The 13,174-nt window shown below is 30.5% G+C and overlaps 1 protein-coding gene across 1 annotated transcript in view; it reads left to right on the forward strand.

Moving 5' to 3' along the window:
• Positions 1–10,574: 10,574 nt before the first annotated feature.
• Positions 10,575–13,174, forward strand: part of LOC114121456 (voltage-dependent calcium channel type A subunit alpha-1) — a 200,044-nt gene continuing 197,444 nt past the window's right edge. Inside the window, 1 exon segment of the mRNA XM_050201806.1 lies at positions 10,575–11,137. The gene's annotated coding sequence lies outside the window, so the exon portion shown is untranslated.

The following is a 13,174-nucleotide window of genomic DNA, read 5'->3' on the forward strand; positions in this document are numbered from 1 at the left end:
AGTTCTTAACTGTTAACTATATTCGAAATTTCTAAAATCCAGAATCCGAACAAATGCATTACAAAACGATGAAAATAAAGTCAACATGCTCGAAGAGTCACCCTATATAGCGTGTACAGCCTAATAATAAAATAATTATATTTTACGTTAATTAAAATTTTAGGCATATAGTGTTCGAGAGAATTACATATTTTTTATGCTCTCTCGATAAATTATTACAAACCAATAAACTTGTATAATTTTACAGTTAATAAGCTTTAAATAATATTTTGTAACGCGTATGGCAAAGTTTTAAAATTTTACATTAGGTATGACAATTGTTTAAACATTCATCAATAGTCTTGCAGAGTTTAATACAGTATTGTGTGGCTCGATAAAACGATTTAGAGAATTCGATATATTTGTTCTTTTAAAAACATGATGTAAATATGAAATAGTCGTTTGATTTTATAAAGAAATTTTATATCGGTACAGTTGGAAACAATCAGATTAATTTAATGATTATCCGACAATCAAAACAGTCAACAATTTTATTATCGAAAAATGTCGTCATCGAATAAAAGGCAATTATGGAAGAAAAAAATTACGGTACCGTTACTTTATATTTTTTTTCAAACCAAACGTATTATTTGTTTTAATGTATACAAAAGGTCTCTCTCACTTCCCTAGTTTTTTTCTCCCTCGAACTTAGTGGAAAGTTTTAGCACTCGTTTTCGGGTAAACATCAAAACGTAATGTCGATGTTTATTGTCACGGAAATCGCAGCGTAAAGAGAATAAATGTTCAGCGGACACGAAAGTTAGTTTTTTCTTCAGTAATCCATCAAAAAGTTCACTTTTTAATAGTCTTTGGAGATGTTGTATATACGACGTGCATTAACATCTCGAAACAACTACAAACCGAAGGTATATATTGTAGTTTTTTTTTCGTTGCGCTGCTCACTTGTAAAAAAAGTCCCCAGTACATTTATTATTTGTCAAGGGTGATTATTGTTAGTGCGAGGAATAGTCGAAAAGTCATTTCGTTTTCGACATCGCCATCGCCCACATCATCTTTGGCTTGATCCGAATAAAACCATCGTAGTCATTAAGCGAGTTTTACCCGTTTCAACTTTAACCAAAATGTAACCCCATGGTAGCTGGTGTATGTTGTACAAATATAATAGCTGAGACATGCAAATCATATATTACCATAAATTATTATTATATTATCGTATACGCTTCATAATTGGGTGTATTCAAAAACGCCGCAATCGATTTATTGTGGCCCATTTCTGACCTGAAATATAAAATTTTAATTTTATCCACCCCCGCACTACGTAGGCATCGAAATAATATTATTTACTTAATAACTGTTGATGTTCGAATTTGAAAGTTTTTTTTACGAATTTTCCAATTTAATAATTTTTAAATATTAACTAAAAATTGAAACATAATTATGTATATTTTTGATATAGTGCTCATAAATTAATATTTTTAATTTAAAAATATATCTAATAGAATGAAATTCAATAATATATACTCCCACATAATATAAGCCGATAGTTTTTACTAATTGTTAGCACAGAAAACTGGTCTACATTAATATTTAACTACATACTATATTTTATATTTAATGTTATAATATAATATTTTTATTATTTCCAAATATCACGAATATGTTACTGTAATCAGGAAGGAAAATAGTGAATTTACTTTCTTTTGGTTCGTGCTGCACCCTGCACCGAGAAATTCTTAAAATAGGGGAATTTTATCGATTCAAATAAAACCTTAATTCCGCTACAGTCTTATTGATATTATTATATTCGTTATATGTTTCGCAGGCTCGACAAATCCGAAGGAATGAATTTTAATGGTCATAATAATAGTAATAATAATAATACTAGTACTTATAGATATATATTTAGGTACCGCAATGTATGTATATGGTATTTTATAATGTTATTTGACATCATCCTCCGCTGGGTAATTCAAATTTGACGCTGGGAAATTGGCGAGGATAAGAAGGACGAATAATAATCATTTGTAATCCCGACATTTTCTTTTTCTCGTATACGGTCTGTATAATAAGAGTACGTCGCCGGTATACGCATTATGTACATGCAATATAATCTTACACGTACGATCCATATTCATTTTAAATCTCATTTCTTGTTAACATTAGTGATATTAAAACGATACCTATATAATGTATGCTGGCTCGCAGAGTCAAAATAATAACTCGTGCCTACGCCATACTGAAGTTCAAGACGAATAAGTGTATGCACTAAAGTCGCATTTAGAACACAGCTGCTATATGATAAGTTTGAAAATGGGAACGTAATATTATTGTAAATCAGTTTGAGAGTCTTTAGATTTATTATACGTGTGAGATTGTATAATATGTCAATATTATAATAATATATCGTTCCAGTACATTACCGAGCTAGTCAACATTCTCGGACTAGCTCGAATAAGTGCATATTTATGATTTATTTTATTTTTTTAAACTTTATTGGGAGTTATAAAAAGCCCAAAACACAGTACATTACACTATAAGTTTTTTTTTCCGATTGTTTGAAAATAAATTCCCGTTTATAAAAAATATTTTTTTTTGTTTTAAAAATATTTCGCTTGGAAAAGCTTTTTCCTTGGCGAATTGCGCCATATTTAAAGTTATTTATATAGTAAATGCGTACAGATTATAATACGATATACTAAAATTATTTTTATACTATTTTTATAGATCTTGATAAAATGTCAAGCAAATCGCATTTAGGTTAAGAATAAAAGCCGATATAAATTAATGTACTTATATAAATATTATGGTTTACAGTTATAATATCGTTTGAGTGTAGTCGTACTTAGGACATAGCTATACGTAAGGTCGAGTCGTTTGGACTTATTTTTGACCCACACATTTTATTTATGGTAAATCTATGACTGTCTTTTTTCCATCTTACTTTTATCGTTAATTAATATGGGTATTTTTTTTTTTAACTATGCGATTGCCATATCCTTCTTGATCTGTGTTATTTTTAATTAGGCAGTGCATGTGAATTGTTATTGGCAGGATATAATTAAATGCACTTTTGAACTTATCAATAGAACTAGGTACCGGATCACGCAGAATCTATACGCAGTTCGACTCCCCCAAAAAAGAGAATACCGCATTGTACAGTGTCATTATATTTGAAATCTATTGGACCGCGTGTAAAATGAGTCACGCACATGTAGTGTTCATAACGATCCCACGTGTAAACGTGCTAAAAAATAGTCGACAAGCCCGGAAAACGTGTCTGTGAGTAAGGTGCTTATACTGTGTGGTGTGCAGAGTCTCAGTATCTCAAAGTCTTGGCGCCACTGAGTCAATATTAAATCGTTTATCGTGAATGTACAGTATTGCTTATTAAAGCGTTTCGTTAGTGATTGACAACTTAAAGCTATACAATTCACCTCCTCTTCTCTATCCACCAAACGTCAACTTACTATCATAAAACGATCTACTGATTATGCACTATACAGGTATGACAATATCATAATATATTACGTCTAGTAAACAAATAATAGGTAGTGTACTTTTTGATGGCGTGTGCGATTATAATACAGTATTATAAATTATAAAATAAAGGGTGAATCACCAACCGTACAATTTAAAAAGTGTTTTGTGCCGATTTATATTTTTTATAAATTGAGTTTAAAATAACTATAAGGAAACTAATTTTGATTTACGTACAATCTATATTTTCGAAAATTTAATATTTAAAATAAAAAGCGTAGTTGTCATTTGGAGAAAAAAATTATATCGTTATAAAACATTCCTTTAACGGTATAAAAATCATGTCACTTAAAAATACAATTTTTAATTTAATTTTAAATAAGCATGGTTTTGTATTTTTTTGCGTTCATAATTATATTTTTGCATCGTTATATAAATATGTAAGTTACCAAAAATTACTTATCTTCAATTATCATAATTATAAGTTATTAATAATTAACTACATTTTATACAGAAAAAAAAGATAGAATTGTTTGTCAATTAACTCTTTAATACCTATGCGTGTTAATTTACCATAAATTAAGTGTCAGTGTGTCAGTAGGCCTCAAACTACCTATTTTTTTTTAATGATTTAAATTATTAAAAAAACCGTTAGGCATTTAATTTATATGATTATTAAATAATTTAGTCGTATAAACTTTTGTACTTTTGATATTTAGTAACTACCAATTTACTATACAAATAATATTTTATAAAAAATAGATTATGTTTTTTTAATCAATAAAAAAATATTTTACATCATTGGTGAGTGTCAGTTTGTCTGATGGCTGATACTTCTTTTGTCAACTTGTCTGGGTTTCATATACTTAAGAACTCCAAACACCAGAATTTGAATAAATGTACTTACGATTAAATGAAGAAAAAATGAGGATGAGTGTGCTTGGTGAACTACTGAGTATATGTGTTTTGTTTGATTATGATTAAATTATTTTCTCGATATTTCTTCAATTGCGTTAAGGATAAATATATACTAGAGATCTTTAAATTTTTCTCTTATTTATTTTCGTATGTTTAGATTCTATCTATAAAAGAATTTATATTTTTTCGAAGTGTGCTTATCATATATATTTTTTAAGGTATTGCGTAGTGTAGATAATCACCTCGACGTATTTATTGATGTCATACATAGGTACATAGGTACGAGTGGGTTTCTGATGTGTGTTATTTGTTTTTTCTGTTATAACAGAACGCAAATAATAACTTATCACCTTCGTCTGTTTTCCAATATTTCTTTTTTTATTCGTTTCTGCTATTGAATTTTGACAGCGACGACGAAAACACAATAAACGTAGACGGCTCAACGATACCGAAATAATAATAATAATAATCATTATTATTATTTATATTTTTATTGCGTTTAGGCGCTCTAGGAACATAATATTATTTAATATTATTTCTGCTGGCTTGTAACGAAATCTGAAAAAAAACATTTGAAAGAATAAAGCTAAAGCCATAATAAACCAAAGTTATAATATTACATTATCATTTTCTGACATCCGACTTAATCGCATAAAAACTGAGAAGTCTCATCTTGACAGTAAATCTTACGCCTCATCGAATCAGAGGTGAATATATACGTTATACGTAACATAATACGATAAAGTATCTTGTGTTGTGTTAATAATATCATACACTGTGTGGGGATTTTGTAGGATTTAGAGGAAAGCGATTATTATTCTTTTTTTTTTATTGAAACTAATGCATTTAATTATTCAATCAAATTCACACAACTGTATTTCTCTATTAATATTGATATGAAAACATATGTTTTGAATATTATTATTCCCTTTATCGTATATACATAAGTATTACTTAATGCAATAAACAATAACATTTAACATTGAACATACTGGTATATAATATGTATAATTAACAATAACCAAAAATCATACTTTGTAAGAAAAATAATCAAAAAATGTATTTAAAATTAAATTTATCATTTATATAGAGATCAAACCAAAGATAAAAACTATAAACTATAAAAAAATAAACCAAAATTTAAAAACTATAAATATTTTTAATATTACAAGTAATAAAAACAACAAACTATTTAAAGTTATTGGCTAGAGGAGCAATGTGTAAATCACTGCTTGGGCAGATGCAAATTGAGACCGATATTTTGTACCTAATAGTGAGAAAAAATCGAAATCAATGTATGCTTACGTTTTTAAATGTATTCTAATTTGTTTGCATAAACTATTGAAGTTAATAAATTAAACTATAATTAAAAGTTATCTTAAGGATTAGAGCTTTATTTTTTTATGTATCATGCATTTTATATTTCTTGAACATTATTTGAGGGCTATAATCAGATAGTTTGGCCGATTATTGCAAGTTTCACAGGATTAATCTATATAATCCTAGTCCGGTCCTGGCTAAGGATTTTACCATATCACGGCTCACCATGACATAATCCTATTACACTACGACTACATGAATTAATTAATAGTTTACCAGTTTTCCGTCACAATGTATATCAACGAGATGCGATCGTTGTGGTGATCCCTGTCAATGTTTATTACGAATTGATAATATACGCACTAAAATGTTTACTTTGAAGAAACAGTAGAGGTATTGTATAATTTGTATCTGTGTATCACACGCATTAGTCCGGTACCTACGAATAATAATACGTTTTACTCAATCATACGCGCGATGGATAGAGTTGGCCCGTTTTGACAACGACGCTTTAATACGAAAACTGATGGACTATATTTGTCTGCGGGTAGGCTAAGACCAAAACGAGTTAATTTGTAAAACGAGTTCATTACATTAAGTGCCAATTAATTACGGAACCGTCCGTGTTGTGTATAATTAGTAACGTTAGAACGTGGAATACTTGAACGTGTGCTATGTGCATGGCGGTTAATAATATGGCGATTAATAATATCATAATATAAGTGGTACCAAGACACGACATCGCGTTAAAATTTTGCGTTAGAGTATAATATGGCCTAGGTACTGCGTTATGTGAGTTGATAATTTTTGTTTTCGAAAATCAAACGAATAACAATTAATTGTGATGCTATCACTTTGGTTTCCAAACTTTGCACACAGTTACATATCGTGTATATTATTTTACTTGATTTTAAACAATAGGACTCTATGCAGACCCTCAAATAATTTGGAATTTTTTATTTTTGAAAAACGGCAGTGAAAAAAACTTCAAACGATTTCGTTTTTCTATAAATTGAAAATGAAATGCTGATGGTACTTAGGTCAGAGAAGATATTTTTTGAGCATCCCCGTGGTTTTTCGAAAAAATGTGCTGTAACCGCCAAGCATCACATCGCTGGTGTTTGAGATTTTGATTTCGAATGAGCTATTTAGTTATGTTTAGTTAAATTATTTTTAAATTTAATTTAATTAAAGGTTAGTAAATTAGTACATTTCAATTCAAGTTCGAGTATGTGTTAATTATCGAGTACAATTAATTCAAATTGAACTATGTACGCCTAAAAATCTTGTATGTTATAATACCAATAGTTTCAAACACATGCACACACACACATAATATCACCTAAACTATAATTCAAATAACATATAATACAACGAAAATGTTAACGAAACAAATAACTAAATAATCCACAAATAGTAAATATTATGCTAATAATAGCTTACGTAATACGAATAAAAATTGTCTTTTCGTTTTAGATAATGGGTAAATAATGGATACTCTGGACTTAAACTGATCTGCATAAATGTATGTTATAAACAGGGTTGTAAGTATAATTCAGTAGAAAACCATGAAATATGCATTGCTCGAAATGTAAACTTTTAGACATTGGAAAATTTGTGGGTACTAATAATTTTAAAATATATGAAATTATGTAATATAAACTTAATAATATAAATTTACAACTTTGTTTACAGCTTAATAATAAAAAAAAAATGTAATTGCAATGCCTAGAACATGCATAAATAGATGTATATTATATATATTATTATTAAAATGAAAAATAAATTAGTTAAAAAAAAAATACAAAGAAATTATGAAAAATAAATATTTTTGTAGTAAAATAATATAAATATGTGTACTGGAACTCTGTATAGAACACTAAATCCACAACTTTTTCTACAAATATGGCATTTTGTAATGAAATAATAACAAAAAATATTTATCTGCATTATAGTTCGTGCAAACGTTAAAAATGCGCGAGTATGACATTATGTAAAATAAAATTTGTAATTATAGAATTGCAACGCGGGGTATCTCACGTCTTGTTTTGAATTTGAAGAATGAAACTGAGCTCACTGCTACGTCGTCTATTGTGTTGTCATGCACCTTCGTACTCTATAGTTAACCATCCCAATTACGATCTAGGAAAAAATGGATGTGGAAATAATTGAACGTCAAAAAAAAAAAAGAATTAAATAATCAATCATTACAATTTTTAAGTTATTTATATCTATTATGATACGCTAAAAATGTACCTATATGAATTATTAAAATTACAATTATATACCTATATAAACAATTTAAAACAATTTTTTTTATTTTAAAAGGTGTGTTACAATTTTAAATACAATATCAAAAATAGTAAGTAATATATTATACTCGTATACTATATTTATTTATAGTATACTTTATTTACGTATATTATATTTATTTTATAACGTCAAAAATGTTTATAATATATATAGTTTTATAATTTATAAATATAATATATAAATCAAAAGTATAAAACATATTTTTTACTTAAAATCACCAGAAATATTTCACTTAATTTCAATTAATATTAAATTATAATTTTTTTTTATACTTAAACACTGATCTATTTGGAGTATTATAGTAATATACTATATATATTTATAATTTAATGCAATTATTTTTAATGATTGGTATATTGTATTATATCTTTTTTTATGTCCCATTGTCCCCTCGTTCATTTGTCTCTATCCGATTATTCGATCTGGTATCATCATCATTTATTAAGCATGATCTACCGTGAAATTTCTCAACTTTTGAATACGACACGACAGATCTCGTAACTGTGGAAGTGTGGACCTACGTCAAATACGTCAATGACATTAATTTTCAGCCCCGAATAACATGTAATTAGACCAGGATAAAGGCGTGAGCAGTTAAGCTATATCCTACATAACCATTAACCACGGATTTATGAGTTCCCTCATACTACCATGGCCCTCGATTTTTATTTGTATTAAAATATTTGAAATTTGAAATTTGAAATAGTAAATTAAAAGCGATAGGTACCATCATACTTTGCATCGACACGTTTTTTCGCGTATTCTTTAGATTATAGATAAACATAAAGCACGTTAAAATTAAATTACTTTTCCGAAGAACCGGTCGCGTACCGACTCAGTGCGTCTCTCCGCAGACCACGGTAAACACAATTCCGCAAATTGTAACCTTAGTAGGTGAGTTAATCTACAATCGTTATTTTTCGCTTTTCGTTTATTTTTGTACACTAATCTCGAATGTCAAATTTAATTCGAGGAGACAAGCTTATGAAAAAATATTAGATATTAATGGATGTATAACGATATCGTATAAAACAACAAGTTCTTTTGTGGTAAGAAACACTTCATGTGAAACGTTGGCAACATATTTTATTGATGGTGTTGTGATTCAAGCTTACTTGGAAGTTGTAAATGAGTGTACTCGTGTTTCAAAATTAATTTTAACGGATAAAAGTGTAAAATCTGTACTTTCTACGAATGAGCATACTAAGACTAAAGAACTAGAGTGTATGTTTTCAAATGTAGAAATAATATTGTGCGTACGTATTTTAATTCTTAGTAAAGCAGTTTCAAACTGCTCGGGCGAGAGGGCTTTTCCGGTTCTTAAAAGAGTAAAGCCCTATTTGAGGTCAACCATGAAGGAAGTAAGACTGCATTATAAAAAAATACCTATGGAAAATATTGGCAGTATTTAGCATTGAAGCAGAACTGGTTGAAAAATTAGATTTTAATGATACTATATTAACACGTTTGCACATAAAAAAAAATAAAAATAAAAGTATTACCATTTATATTGATATTGTTTTTTTTTATATATAGGTAATAATATGGTTATTTCATATTTTTATATTTCTAAAACAAATTTTGTTTAATTTTTTGCGTTTATACCTACTTGTATATCGGCAATATATTCCAAAATTATTGTATTATTTATTCAAGTATCGAGCAGGGTAACGACGGATTATTAAATGAAAAATTACAATCTACTTTTACAAAAGCCTAAGGGTTAATAAAAAATAGGGGCACCATGGCATAAAACTTTATACAGCCTACGGGCACCGTAGATCTCAATCCGGGACCTGCGCGCAATACATCGCGCTGCGAATAAAGTGTCTTTCGACTCTCCGACCGTCACTGCACATCTCTCTGGTCGGATAAAAAATAAAAAAAAAAAAAACAAAAAAAAAACGGTCGACTATCCTTTATCGTATACGACGTGCACGTACGTACAGGTGTTTGATTACCGTACGCCTAAAAAAACGCGTAACGTAGGTACTCCGCGGGACCGAAAAAAAAACAAAATGGTTTTGCCGGCCGACGGGACGGCCGTGCACCGCCGTAAACAGAGCGGCCGGCCCGTCGTCGGTGCACCGGACCGCGTTTCGCTGCGCTTCGCGGTGGTCACGCGGACGGCGAGGGACGACGGCGGTCGCGGAGAGAGAAAGCGTGTGTGCACGCGTGAGAGAGGACGGCAGATGCGGATTGATGGAGAAACGTCAAAGGGGTTGTCACGACGCGGGGGGGGGGGAGGAGAAGGAAAAAACGCACAATACGGCGCGGTGGCCACCGCACCACACGGAGCGACCCCCCCCCCCCGCGTTCGCTCGCCGCGGTGCAGACGACGGTCACGCGGGGGCCGGGGGTGCGACACACACGCGCGCGCGCCCCGGCCACGGCCGTGCACTATCCACACACCCCGTCGCCCCTGCGCGCACGCACAGGCGGACACGCACAAAGCGTTCCGACCGTAGCCGTCGGTTTGCTAGCGCGCGCTCATCATTCCCGGACCACCTGTTCGATCGAGTCCGCTGCCGCCGCCGCCGCCGCCGAAGCCGTCACTGCCACTCTCGTAACAGCCGTGGTGCGGTCGCAGTCGCCGTCGTGTCGCGCGCGCGTTTCCGGGTGTTATTTCCGCCGAGAGCGCATAATTTTGTAATATCATTTGTAGTCTGCAGGTATATTTAGTAGCCGCGTGTGCGCGTGCGCGAGTGCTTTTTTGGTGTACAGATTTCGGCAATACCCGCCATTTCGTCCGTTCGTCCCGACGACAGAGTTTATTTTCATTTTTTTACCACCCCCCCCATCCAGTTTTCCCGATTTCTCTACGCCGTTCTCGTTTTTCCGTTTTTTTTTTTTTTTTGTTTTTTTTTTGTTTTTTTTTTTTCATACGTACTCACTCTATTTTATACACGTACTTTGAAAAATTTTCCAATTTTTTTTTCCTTTCCACATTTTCTTTGACATGCTCGCCCGCCGTCGAGGTCTTCGCGGCTCGTCCGCCGCCGCCGTCCCGGTTCCGCGCCACTCGGACCGCGCGTGAACGGAGCGCGCGCGCCCCGCCGTCATGATGGAGACCGGTTGACGCCAGAACGCGGACCACGCTATTCTACAGGTCAGTCGCCGATATTATTGTCCCGCTCGTCTATAAACGAGTGATAATTATAACGATTTGTACTCCGTCGTGAGCTATGATTATACTGATTATAGTCGATGTATAAAAAAACCATTAAGATTTGACTCGTCTATCTCTCACTCCTGCGCCCACTGACTCGAACTATTATATAACGGGGGCCTGACCGTTAGTTACGTTATTGGTAGCGAGTCGACAAAAAACAATTTAAAGTCAATATTTCACCCGGAAAATATATGCCAGCACTCTTAGATTCCGGGCTGATTAGAAATGTGTCTATTTATCGGTTTAGTAAATCTATATCATATAGTAAAAAAAAAAAAATAAATAAATAATAGGAAATCTCAAGAAAATCCATTTTTCGATCCAGATTTCGTTTTTTTTTTCGTGATAATTTAAAAATAAATGTAGGCAGAGAATTACATTTTTATCGAAATATTTATACTAATAACACGAAAAAAATATAAAATATATTGGATGTTTTTGTGCTATTTACAGGCCTTTTAAAAGTATATTTAGGTATATTTTTATTTACTAATAAAAAACTTTGATATGAAATGCAAAGTTTTTCACCTGTTATTCTACCAACAAATAGGTGTCTTCAGTTAAACATTAAAAAAAAATCATCTATTTATCAAATTTAATGTAATATAATATGGACATTATAATTTTTACACGCGACTATTGGAAATGTAATATAATATTCCTAATAAGGTTTTTTATTGTAATTTAAAAACATTTTATTGTCTCTTTTATGATTTTATTTATTTTTATTTTTTTATTTTGCATGGCTCACGCACGACATAACAATTTTATTACGCTATTAAGAAATATTAATTATGTGATTTTCTATTAAAATTATTAAAGAAGAGTTACCCATTACCGATAGTTATTTGGTATGCTTGAAAGTTTGTATTAATTGGTAATTATTAAAGGATTAACGGATCATTTTATTAAACTGAAGATAAAATTTTCTTTAGAAAAAAAAACGCGCGCAGAGAACACAGGTTGTTAAATAAATATGTTTTTTAAGTCGTGCATTATTGTAAAAGCTCAAATTCAAAGCACTTTCTGTTTTTGTTGAAGAAAAAAAAATTACAAAATATTGATGTTGTTAAAAAAAAAACCTAACTGATAAAAAATGTTATTTTCAGAAGTATATTAAGTAAAAATTATAATTATACTTTAATAGGTGATTGAAGAAACATTATAAAAATATGAATTTAATTACGAATATCACTGTATTCTAAAGATTTATCATTTATAATTATTTTTTATGAAAAATGCAGCCAATAACTACTCAGAATTTTTAATGTGATTTTAAAAGCAAACGAGTAATCGAAAATTTCATGTTTATTTTTATCTTTAAACTAAAACATGAAAATATGAATCTGAAAAATATTTTAATTGAAGTAATAATTAACTTATCATTTATCAGTAATTAGTATTGTTTGTATGACCTAAGATAAATATGTTTGCATAATATTATGCATCCATGTATCAATATTTTTTTACATTGTTGAACAGAGCGATAACTAAACAATTGTTAATCTTGATTGCAATATTGTATACTTCATTGAAATGTTTTGTAATTCAGTAAATAATTAATGTGAAATAGTTGTGTGCAATAAAGCAATACAAAAAAGAATAAAATTTTCTAATTTAAATGAAAAAATTAATAAGCATTTACACACGTGTGTATTCATAAATTGAAAATAGGTATTTAATATATTAATTATTTTAGTGAATTCGTAGTTTTAGAAAATTAATTTAAAATTTAAATTGACTATAAATATTGATTAAACGAAAATATAAAAATAAAATAATAAGGTTTAAAGATAGGTTCTTACAATATTTTAAATTTAACTACAAATTAAAAATTGAGTTTTTGTCTTTTTGATTAAATTTTGAATGGACGCTATTTCATTATTATGCATAGTTCGAGGTATAAACTTTACATTAATAATAGTTTATTTATACTTCATAACAGATTTCCACCAATTGCTTTATCATAGAATA

Source organism: Aphis gossypii, chromosome 2 (genome assembly GCF_020184175.1).
Source record: "Aphis gossypii isolate Hap1 chromosome 2, ASM2018417v2, whole genome shotgun sequence".
Classification (NCBI taxonomy): Eukaryota; Metazoa; Arthropoda; class Insecta; order Hemiptera; family Aphididae; genus Aphis; species Aphis gossypii.